Source organism: Pygoscelis adeliae, unplaced genomic scaffold (assembly GCF_000699105.1).
Source record: "Pygoscelis adeliae isolate BGI_AS28 unplaced genomic scaffold, ASM69910v1 Scaffold83, whole genome shotgun sequence".
Taxonomy (NCBI): Eukaryota; Metazoa; Chordata; class Aves; order Sphenisciformes; family Spheniscidae; genus Pygoscelis; species Pygoscelis adeliae.
In genome coordinates this window covers 1,367,333-1,380,140 of record NW_008824467.1, presented here as the reverse complement: position 1 = coordinate 1,380,140, position 12,808 = coordinate 1,367,333, and positions in this window count along the sequence as shown.

The following is a 12,808-nucleotide window of genomic DNA, read 5'->3' as shown; positions in this document are numbered from 1 at the left end:
TAATGATGATTTGTAGTTGGGTAACTGCATCTGTTTATTTTCCAGTTCAAGGGGTTTTAAATACAAGGAACTTGCTTTTAATGCAAACATGTATTTCTGATTTTGCACTGTAGTTATTTTTATTGCTATGAAGAATAATAGACAGTTGTATCCATTGCAGCTGATGTAAGATGATGCAGCAATAAAAGATTTAAAAAAAAAAAAGAAGAATCAAAACAAAAGAAGTAATTTGGCTTTGGATTCATGCATGCATTCAAAAATTATTCAGTACGAGGATGTACCAAAGGTCTTATTAAATACCATTTCTGATACATTATAGCCTTTCTTAGAGGTTTAACAAAGCGCGTCTTCCTGTTTTGTTTTGTTTGCACATTTATGATTCAGTAAAATGAATAAAGAACTGAGCAGTCAACACACTTATTAGTAGTGAAGTTTTAAAAAAATACTATACAAAAGAATACACAGCATTCCTTTGACCAGATGTCTAAACATTAACTTAAGCAACTTGCCTATCGTACAACTTTGTGAAATCAGGGCCAGTGTTGTTAGGTTATTGTCTATGGGTCAGCCTACTAGGCAACAAGTGCAAGGTAATAAAAGCAGGACAAGGGAACTGATTTGAAAGGTCAGACTTGCATTGCACAAAACTGACTCAATATATATATTTAAAGTTGGAAATGTAACTTAAAATTCAGAAAGACAAAAATATTCTGCAAACTGAACTCGTTTCCTTCCTGATTCCAACTCCGTGCACAGTACAGGGAAGAGGGATGTTTCATTTTGTCTCCCTTTCTAAATAAAATCAAACTGGGAGGGGTAATTCTGACCCACTACAATCAGCAAGTACTGGCATTTGAACAAAAATGGGGAGCTTACATGATTTACAGTCTGCATGTCACTTGGTCATTAGCAATGTTTTGAAATATTCCAGAATATGTGTTATTAATTAATGTTTTCTTTTATAATCAGACCTATTTTATCTTTCTGTATTTTGAGGACTCACTGTGTGGTAAAATCTGTTAGCTGGAAACGTGGTTAGATGTCTGCGGACTGATATGAGAAGTCCGTAAGTTATTTAACAGAGAAGGAGAAAAAATAAAGAATGTATGTGTGGAGGAGAGAGAACACAAACTTTGAGAATTTGAAAGGATGGTTTTGAAAGTAAAGCAGTTACTTCAGGATGATGGTTGGTAATGGGTTTGGGTGTGTTTTCTCTGTTTCATTTGCCTTGAATGCAAAAAGGACAAACCAAATTATTTTTAAAATGTGTACTGTAGGTATTATTGGTGAAATGTCTGGGCACAGTTCCAGAAACTTATGACAGAAAACTGTAGAATAAATGCAGGTGTGAATGCCATTAATGAACAGCACTATAATCAAACTTCATGCTTGAATTAAATCTGAAAAGATAAAAAACAGTGAGTCTTAAATGTACCAAAGAATATGAATCTGCATATGTTGTAAATAGCGACTGATAAATGACAACTCTGTGGCTATTTTTAGAACATTATTTGAAACTGTAGTAATAGTGATGAGACTGAATAAAGATGTATAAAGATGTATAAGTTACTGTATGCATAGTTCTAAATTGTGCTGAATACCCTTGGAATAAAATGTTGCTTTGTTAAGAACCTAATGTGATTAAGTTTCATATAGAAGACTGCTTATTTTGTGTTTTCAACAGGAGTATTTGCAACATAATCACTGCCAAGGAATGAATTGGGAGACTTTTCTGTAAACCAGGAAAGAATGGTATAAAAGGCATGACACGACTGGATCTGCCAGGCCAGCCTTTAGAGAGTCTGCTTTGCCTTTGCCAAAGCTCCTCAGGATCCCATATTCTCCATGTCAAGAACAGAGGTCAGACCTGAAGATACTTCTCACCTCACTGTAGGTAAGGGCACATAGATTTTAAAACACCAACAATAACTGCTATTTGAAGTGTAGCATTTGAAGTAACATTCTGCCAGCACAGCTGTGTGCTCAAACAAATTTTTTTCACTACAATTTCCCTTTGAGAATGAAATTGCAGCCGAGTTACCCTGGTACAGGTAAGTGACATTTGTGTTGCTCCTGCAGGTGCTGAATGGTGGGGAAGTGTGCTTTTGGCAGACTCAAGAGAAGCCCAGCCTGTGACTTCAGACCTCTGAGACCTTGACCTTTCTCATAAGTAGGCTGAATGTTTGCATGATTCCAGGGTTGGCATGTTTGCTTATATTGGCTTGGGTGATCTTGATCTGACATGATCTCCGTGTTAGTACCATGCTAGGCGCACACTTAGGCTTGCTATGTTCCTGGAAGGAAAAAACTTCCAAAAACAGAACATGATGTTCTGTTCAAGATCTCTCTGTTCTGCCCATAACTTTTCAGCTGTCCACTTCAGTAGCTATTATTTTTTGCAGTCTCTGTAAGTAACTACAGCAAGTACTGGATATTCTATACTGACTGTCTCCTGACCCTACAGACACCAGCAACGCAGTCCTGTAGTATCACTGGTACAAGTGCACAGTCTTCTGGGAAAGCCTGATGATCTGCATCTCCTATTACAATCTGCTTTGGGGTCTGCTCTTGCAGGAATACTTGGGAGTCATGAAGACTGGCTGACTCATCTCCCCAGCTATAGTTGTAATTTTCCATTTATACAGGGCTAGTGCACAGAAACTGCTGGAAAATTCCTATTGTCTGTCTCCTAAGCAAGGTCAAAGCCTGCCCGGATGCCACAGACAGAAACCATAATGCAAACCTAACATACACAGTCTACTGTGAGTCAGTCGTGCGCACATCACTGCTTCCAATCAAAATGCTTAGGGTCAGTAAGTCTGATGACAACGGACTAAAGACAGCCTAGGTAGTATCTGGAAGTTGCCATCAGTTGCTCTGTTTGTCACAAGCTGAGCTGATAGCATCCATTTTAGAAAACTTTATCACCAAACTCTGGATCCCATTAAAATCTCATGTTGTTATATAAAGGGCCATGCTCTGCTCTGTCTTTTCGCAATGATGAGCAAGTCTCACTCTCCAGCTGCATAGTCTTTTAGCAAATTGAGATCTCCTTCTAACTCATCTGAATATTCAGACCTCAGAATAGCATAGAGACAGCACTTCTGAGGATAACTAATGATATTTTAAAAAATTCAAATTCTGGCCATCCGCCAGCATTCATTTTGCTCAATCAAAGTGCAGAGTTCCTTTGTGAGCTGATACTGAAGCTGAATGCAATTAGAGGCATGCTGAATAGTTTACCAGAAATCAAGATCTCTCTTGACTCTGGAAGTATTTCTGGCTCATAATAAGAGGAGAAAAATAAAGCCTTAACTCCTGTTCCCATGTCCAAACTTACTGTCAGCATTACAAATTATAGTGGGATAAATAGACTGTGAACTTATGTCCTGTCAAACCCTGCGGCACAGAATCACCCTTACTTAATGATAAAAACAAGGCAGTTTTTTCTCTTTGTCACTGTGGGGTAACCTATTGGAAACTATCTAGTGTCTACCACCGTATGGGACTACACATACAGCTATGTCGAAAAACTGCTAAGCAGTAATTTATCCAGTGCCTGTACACTGTATTTCTTTCTTTTGGAAAGGGAAATGAATGTGTTTGTCAGACACATAGCCTGATAGCCTGAGCACTAGCGCACTGTAAACTAGGGGTTCCAAATTTTTTTTTTCTTTAGGTACCATATTCAGCAGCAGCAACGGTCATACATGTAGCCCACCATTCACTGAATTTCCAGCTTGGGTGGAATCTGTGCCAAGCCTCTACCACTCTGGAGTGATTTATATACTGCAGTCTGACGACTCATTTCATACACTGCATGTCCTGGTAAGCTTCCTTCATCACCACAAAAAAAAAAAAAAAAAAAAAAGTCAGATGGGAGAATTGTGCAAATATAGAGTATAACGGATATTATCAATCAGCTCAATGTTGATTTGCAAACGTACTTCTTATCATTAGGGAACTTTTAAATGCAGTTCTGGGTGAATTGGAGACTTTCAGCCAACATCTGTCAGTGTGATTTCTGTAGATCTGAATGTTCACTCTCAAACCTGATTGCTGCGTAATTAGTGGCAATGACAGCCTCACTGCCTTATTCTTCTTCCCCCAAAAACTCCCCTTTGAAGAAAGATTTCTTTGTGTGTGACCCTTTTGGCCATATCAGCAAGCATGATTTTCTTTCCTAAGTTTTGGTAGGAATGTTGCAATCTCCTGTTGATTTCCTTGTAACAAGATTGATCGCTGACATTTGCTACCCAGTAGCTCCCCATAAATAGCATGGCCTGAGGATCTTAGGGTTACCTTGTCCTTTGGGAATCTCTTTCTTCTGGATGGAACACATATACAAAACCCAGAATCTTGCAGGTTACTCATAGAAGGAAAATTTGGCGATTCAGTTAGGCTGTCTCTATATTTCTGTTCTTTACAAGCGTGCACACAGTCCTGTCTGTTTGAACACAGGAGGAATCAAACACACAGCTCCAACTCTGCTTCAAAAATTCTGCCAGCTCAAAGCCTGACTCAAAAGTGTGCTTAGTGCTCTTGCACTGGCAGAGGTTTGAGTGTCTTTTCCCCATCTGCTTCTGAACTCTCTTTCTCAGCCTGTCTTATATGCATCTGAAAGGAAAAGAAATCCAGAAAGCCATTTTACCTATGAAATGTAAATTTCCAGTCAGACTTGGGTGTCCATGTTTTGGCCAGGCACATGCACTCTGTGTTTTAGCTGTGAAAGAATGGGTAACGGCTGTGGAGAAAAGCCTCCCTAACATCATGGAGATTAAGCAAGGCTGTCCCTGGCAGTGGGAGTCATCTAATGCAGGACTCAGCTCCAGTGTTTGTTATTTCTAGCTTTCTCCCCACATGGCTGAGAATGACTGCAAGCCCCAGGAAGGAGATCTGTTTGTTTGGGGGAAGGAAGTGTCCAGTACATGGAAATCCTCAGTGTTTGCAAGAAATGTGTTAAGGAAGTGGGAGCTCAGATGGCTGCTCCGGTTGCCAGACTTTACCTCTTGGTTGTCAGTCTTAGGTGACAACAGAGAATCTCACCTGGATCTGACTCTCAAGGTGATTCTGTATTTAAGCAGACCTTGAGCAGGACATCTCAGCAAGTAAAAAAGAAAAAAATTACTTTTTTGAATCCTCCAGAAGACCTAGAGCCTCCTTCCCACCCCACCTACCCTGCTCTTTCAGGTTCTCCAGTGTGTACGGACAGCTTTCTAGTTGCAACGGACCTGAACAAACCTCATAACAGGCTGACAACACTTCGTGTGCTGAAACTCAGAATAGATTAAAGCTCTTATAAATACCTATGCTGAGAAACAAGGTAGATTTTCTCATGTCCAGTGAGAAGTGATCACATGCTGAATTGCATTTCCTTTGTTCAGAGCATTAATAGGGTCTATATCTTCTACCCAGCTGCCTGTTTTCATTAACACTGCAGAAATTCAGAGCAGCTCCCATCCATTCTTTTACAGAATTCCCTACTACTCATTCACATCTAGTTGTGCTGGTTCAGATATTAGCAAAGGTAGCATGGGGCAGTAACAAGCTCAGGTAACCAGTATGCATTTAAACTACCCCAGCAAGAGGGTCTAGCTGACTGCACAGCAACACAAGCAATTTTATTGGTCCAATTAAGGGGCAGTACAGAAGAAGGGGAGTTGTGCAGCCTGACTGCCACCAAAAGAAATGTTTGTCATACATATTTGGACAGACTGGATTGAAATCACCCACTCAGGTCAGAAGTCAGCAGGGACATGCATGCGTGCACACATGCACAGAGGAGATGAGTGAAAAGGAAACACCTCAAAGAAGGGCAAAACCAGGATAATCTTTTCAACCTTACTACTTATTAGATGCAGTAGACATCTAGCCAAGTCATTAGTGGAAGGTGGGATTAGTGCAGTGGAAGGCCTGCATCAAATCTAAGTGTTTCTCCAGCTTGCGTTCGTGCCTTATTTACTTAAATTTTCTAGACCCATCCTACCAGAATAGTTCAATACAAACACTGAGAAGCACTAACTGGCTGTCCTATAAAGCTAAATTACAGACTTCTCTGGGCTTATGACTGTGCAAATACCAAGCTGGTGCATGCAGTTTTGGATTCAAAGAATTCTACTTTGTAATCTAAAATATCCTTTAGTTTTGATTTTTGTTATAACCAGCTTAATGAAATGCAAGGGGAGACACCCATGAAATAAAAAAAAAAAATGCCTAAGAAAAATTAAATGTACAACACTTCTGTCATCCCTTAGTGACTAATCTGCTTCTTTCACTGAATTATTACAACAAGGACATTATTATTCTTACTTGTGTATGCCACACTGCTGTTTTAACAATTTAGATGACTCACCCTCAGGAAATACAGCAAGCGACATCTATTTAACTTTATATTCAGCCATAGGTGGAAGTCATTCAGATATTCTAATTTAAAATGCAACTAAAGAGAAATCACATTTGCAACCGTCCTTGAAGAGGGGCGGGGTGGGAATGATTACTCTAAGAAAGAATACAATTTACTCATTGAGATAATGGAAAAAGTTTGGGATTATGAATGTGAGAAATCACTGGATCCTGGCAAAGGGAAGAATGTCCTCATTTTGACTTGACTTCAATTAAGTGAAGAGCACAGGGGTTTCCCAGAGGTTTGACTCCTAACTGGGGAGAAGATAGAGAATTTGCCTTAGATCTAGTGTCTGATAGCGCAATATGCCAGAACTACTGAATATTATTAATTGGTGTCTAAAATGACACCTTATCACTGGTGCTTTAAGTAGCAGTTAAAATAGCAAAGTAATTTGTAATTTCCTAGTAATCGTCTTGTCATTGGGTTGTTAGCTTAGCAGGAACAGGCTCTTCCAGGGTGCCTTATGCCCAGTCTATTTGTAGATATGCTTGTTTAGGAATGGTGTGATTTTTTTTTTTTTTTTTCCCCAGTTTGTTCAGCCCTGCTGCTAAACAAGAGCTGATCATCAGCCCCCTGGAATCTCTGGGCACTCCTGATAAATATATAAATCTCTGTCACATGCATATGCCTACATGAGTACACTGATCCTCTGTCTGATGGCATCTGATGTCCTTGGTTGTGGTTTTTTTAAAGCACATTTCATGATTGTTTTTGTCATTTTCCCTTGACCTTTAAGAGCTATGAAAATCTTTAGGCAATGGGTGGTTTGGGTGGAACAGTGAACTGAGAGTAATTGCATTTCCCCACCACTTGCCTGCTGATATTACATTTCAAACTCTGAGCTCATTGTTAATCCCAATCTCTTCCCCTTCTTGCTTTTTGGGCCATAGGCTTTGTGACCAAAATATGGACAAGTGAGAAAAATTCCAACTGGCTGAGAAGGCTGAGCACCTTCTGCAGCTCAGGACAGCACCTGAGCAGAAGGTGCAGCCCACGCTGCTCATGAGAAACCAGAGAAGTGTACTCAGGGAAAGCAGAAATCTGCCTAGATATTACATACTAAAAAGGTGTGTTTTGACCATAGTATTAGCAGATAAAAATACCTTATCAATGGACATGTGCTCAACAGCTGCCTTTTGGTATCAGCGAGGACTGGAGTGGGACATCTTAATTATTTTGGAGATAGGAAAGAATCAATGTTTTGAAAAGAAACTAACCGTAATTGGTAAAAACTGCTTTTGCAGGAGAGATCTGTAAAAAGTAGGAAATATTACTATCAAAGCTGAAAAATAATTGTGAAAAAGAATTCTTTGGATACTTTGACCTAATATTCAAACGTGTATCATAGCACTGGATGAAAGAGAAAAGAACTGGATGAGAAGTGACACATTACTGCCTATTACCTACTGTATCTTAATTAGATTAAGTTTCCTGCTCTTTCAGGAGTTTAATGTCAGCTATTATAGCACTGACAATAAGAAGATTTCTCATATCTTTTCCTCTTGTGTTTTCCCATCTTGTTCTAAGCATTAGTCAAATGAGCTTATGATTTAATGATGAGATATAGAACCAGCGAGAAAGATTTGCTTCAGTGTCACCGTTTCATTTTTTCTTTTCCTTCCATACAGTCACATTTTTTACACTTTGGTTATTGCTTACTTGCATAAATAATGTCAGAGATGGATGTTCTAATCCCTGTGCAAACTTGTGACCATGCCCAGTGTAGTATCTGCTTCTTTTTTTTTTTAATCTTCTGTTGCCCACAATGCGATTGCTTTTTACCATCACATGCAGTTCACTAGTGCTGTGCCTGCTGCTGCTACGATAAGTGGTTTCCCAACAGGATGCTACTTTATGATTATGCCTACAGGCTTAGAGAATGCTGCTTTCAAGAAGTGTTTGATGACAGAGAACAGTATGTGTAGAAAAGTAGGTCTGAATATTACACTGTCTTGGCTCTATCTGTTTGGGCACAGATACAGAATTGTTGTCAGATGTGAGTTACTATCTGAGGTATGTAAAACTGGAAACCAAACAAGTTGCAAAACAAACAAAAGCTGAGAGCAAAACAGTAACTGTATCACCATACCAGCTGTCTACCCAAGCCAACTGGCATAAAGTGTTAGCAACTGGGTTGTCTTCAGATCACAATAGGAAAATAAGAAAACTCCAAAATTATAATAAGTCTGGATGAAAATGGGAAACAAAATAATCAAAGCCAATGGTAAATGTTGCCAAAATCTGGATGCGTAGCAGCTGACCTGAAGATGCTAGAATTCTAGAATTTGTCTTCTCCTTTTGAAATTCTAGAATTTTTCTTCCAGTTCACACGTACAAACTAGCTTATTCAAAAGTAATCTTGTGTTAAACAAGCCGCGTTTCTTTAGATCCTTAATTATAAATGGCAGGCTATTACACTTTACAAAAAGGAAATCTAAACAAACTTGTCATAGGTTACAAATTAAGATAAAATTTGAATATTGAAACTTCTTTGAACATTACCAAAAATGGTGAGACATATGCAGAACTAATGAAAAGCAGGAAAAGGATAGTATGTGTGCAGAAGGCATAAGGACCTTACCAGCCACAAAAGGCTTCACAAACACCACGCCAAACATCATAAAACAAAGTTTGCAAAGCCCAAGGTGAGCATTTGGTGCAAAATAAAACAGCATCACTCCTAAAGTGAACAGAAACCCTTGTTTTCAGAAAACAAAAACCCAACAAGCAAACTTCTGATGTTAGTGATACTTAGCTAGGACAAGTGGCTGATACAATAGACACACAAGCAAAACTGAAATGTGTCAAACAAGCTGTCTTATCTATTGCTAGGTGCAGCACTAGTAGTCTACAGGCTGATATGAATTCTAATGGCGCAACCATTGCTTAGAAGGAAGGAAGAAAGAAGAGCTCACTAAACCAAAGAGGAATGTAAGGTATTGATTTTACAACTAGAAGGATGACAAACTGAAAAGAAGATAGTGACTTTTAAGATACAGAGAAAGCTGCACTTCTGTAGTCTCAGGCTATTACTGAAAGTCACTAAACAAAGTTCTCTTTCAAATGCCTGCCACTAAAAACTACTGTCAGACCTGGCAAAAATAAAACCATCTTCAGAATTCAATGGCATAACAAAACAAGTGGACTGATGGCCACAGCCCAGCCAGTTTTCACCTAGTTTGGTTACTCTCAGCATATCAGATCATAGAGCTTGAAACAGATCAAACCCCTTACCTAGTTTTTTGTGCAGACAGTTAAGCAGGTAGCCCATACTAAGTTCAGTATTAACACTTGAACTTGATAATTCAAGACTATCTTTGGTATGTCTGTATTGACTCTGCTTAGATGCATCTTTACACTGCACAGAGAAAGCTGCAATGTTACTGTGACGCTGTGTTCAGAAACAAACAGGTAGATGCAGATCAAAGAGGACAAGAGGTTGTGGCAGTCATTTAATAAATGGGAAAAAGAAAGTTTAGGAATGGAATCAAAGTAAAATTTAGTCCTACCTCCTTTTTTTTCATCCACAAGGAGCAGAAAAGTCAATTGAGATATATTGAATTGACCCAAATGACAGATTTTGTTTAAAAACAAGAAAAAGGTAAAGATTGTTTTTTTCTGTTCAATGTTTCATTCCACTGTAGGACTGTGGGTATTCCTCTCCTGAAAAGATTCAAAACGAACCATTGCTTTAAAACTCAAAATGTTTTAATTTCATGATGTTTTCATTTCAGTCTGAAAACAATGTTTCAGTTGCCCCATACATACATTTCTCAGCAGAAAATAGTACTGACCCAAATTTTCACACTGCTGTAATAATATTACAGGATGCAAGATCCTGATTAGAGTTTGGGGAGTATTTGGTGAGAAAGAATGGTGTACAAAGAAAAAATGCCCCCAGATCTACCCTCCTACTGTTCATCTTGTTGTAAGAGCTCTTTAGACGCACAGCGCTAGCTGTACAGTTTTGTTGTGCTAGTGGCAGGAGTGCCTGTGTGTGTCTGTGGCATGTACTCTGCTGCTAGCGCTGCTATGGGTGGCTGCTCTGACAGGACAGAGGCCATACGTGCCACTCCCAGCTGTCTCCTCACCCCTGTAGGCAACTGTCCTATACCTGGGCGTGTTCATCCCCAAAGTCCCAGGGAAACATACTGCAGACACAGATAGAAAGCATTGCTTAGAAACCGGCATCTGTTATTACCTCTCCTCATCTGGAGGGACACTTTCCTCTCATTTTGGGGAGGCTATAACTCCTTCATTGTTGTATTGTGACAACTGCCCATTCTTCTAAACTCTCTGGCAGAGAGCAAAGGTGACCTGCTCAGTTCCCAGACTCATCCAGGGTGTTTTCCTCTCAGTAGCTGTTTTGCACATCAGCCTTCAGCTGTGACATGTTTCAGGCCTGTTCAAGCCTGAAGTAAAAGTGTGCACAGTCAAAAGATAGATGTCTACCCCAGTTACATGGAGATGCATGGTATGGTTTGTTGGGATGAGGATTCCCCCCTCAGGACGTACATTAAAAAGTTTGATGTCTTCTGTTTCTGCTAGGCTGGGAAAATAATTTCTGTTGCAGCTCTTGTAAGCACTTAGCTAGTGACCTACTGGTAGCAAAAATATTTTTGTGTCCCTGTTCAAATACTGCAGCATATAGGAGATAAACAAAACTCTAACCCACCTAGCTCGTGAGGTGGCTGTAAATACTTCATAAAAATAAGCTTGTTTGGGACATGACATCCAAGTGTTTGAATTATTTTATAATCCGATGGTGAATTCAACTGTATCCATCAAGGGCATACAAGTCTCAAAAAATTAATTTTGTAAAAGTTTCATGAAAACTGGGGAGAGGAGAAGACCATGCAGGTACTTTAATGGAAAGAAAAAGAGACTTTGGAGTTTGCACCTGAGTACAACTGAAGAAATCTAGGTGGGAATAAGTTTTATGAAAGTTCTGACAATAGGAAGAATTTCAGTTGAGACCTGTCATTCTTAAACTACATGAACTGATCCTCCGTGAGCCGTATGCTGCAGGAAATGAAAATTCATCAGTTTCAATGCATATGAAACTACTTGCTTATGGGTGACATGAAATGCAATGCCACTATCAGCAACATGACGAGACAGTATTTTTCAGATATTTAGAGTCTATATAAATGATTAATAAATGTTTTAATTTATGCATCCTTGTTCTTCAGCCATGTATTGCTTGGATTTGTAAGTATGTGTGTGTGTATATGTGTGTGGATTAATACGGATATTTAAATAGTGGATGTATTTCTTTGAATTTGCACATGTTAAAAGAACTGGAGCCTTTATCCTTGGTCTAGTGTCTAGATCTCCAGCCCCGCAATCTACAGTGTGTAGATTGCCTTGTAATCACAGGAAGCCATTGGTATATTGTATACTTCATAACAGGAATGGGTGCGAACTAAAACCTGCTACTGCTTATGCCAAGATTCTTGTAAAAAGCTTTCTAACTAAAGATTACCATTTATGGAGGATCATTACTATTAGCCTGTCTGAAATTTTGTGAAGAATTTTCTGTTCTTCCCAGTGCAAGAAATATGGGTCATCAGATAAAGCTATGAGGTAGTTAAACAGACTAAAGAAGTACGTTTTGTATAAGCAGCGATTCAGCTATGGAACTTACTGTTGAGGGATAGTGAGGTGCTAACATCCTAGATGAGTTAAAAAATGATAGACTTGAATGAGTCCCAAAGGTAAAGACTGTGAGAAACTGCAAAAGTGTACTCTGCAAGAGTACTGCAGTAAACTGCAAGAGATCTCACTGAGTGATTGACAGTGCCTATGCTTTTTTCCTAACCTTTAGTGGCCACTATCAGGACATTTGGTCTGTTGCAGTACAGTACATGTTTTTTATAGAGTATTTGAATTCTAGCTGCATCTACAGTAAGTGAGGGAAGAAAACTGTCAAAAATGTTCAAGATATTGGTATTATTTGCATTATTCCACTGCATTCATCACTGTTTCTTAATGAAATACCATTTTAAATTATATTGCAATTCTACAGCTTTTGGTAAGACGCATATTATCTCTAAAGTAGATGAATCATCATAGAATCACAGAATGGTTTGGGTTGGAAGGGATCTTTAAAGATCTTCTAGTCCAACCCCCCTGCCATGGGCAGGGACATCTTCCACTAGATAAGGTTGCTCAGAGCCCCATCTAACCTGACTTTGAACACTTCCAATAATGAGGCATACACAACTTCTGGATGTATAGATAACTAATTAGTACAGAACGTATGGATAACTAATTGGTACAGATATCCTGTGCATTTTGATTTTAATTACAAACTAATTTTGAATCACAACTGGAAATAATGTACACAGTAATAATTTATACACTAAAATTATTTGGCTCTTCACATTTATATTCAGGAAA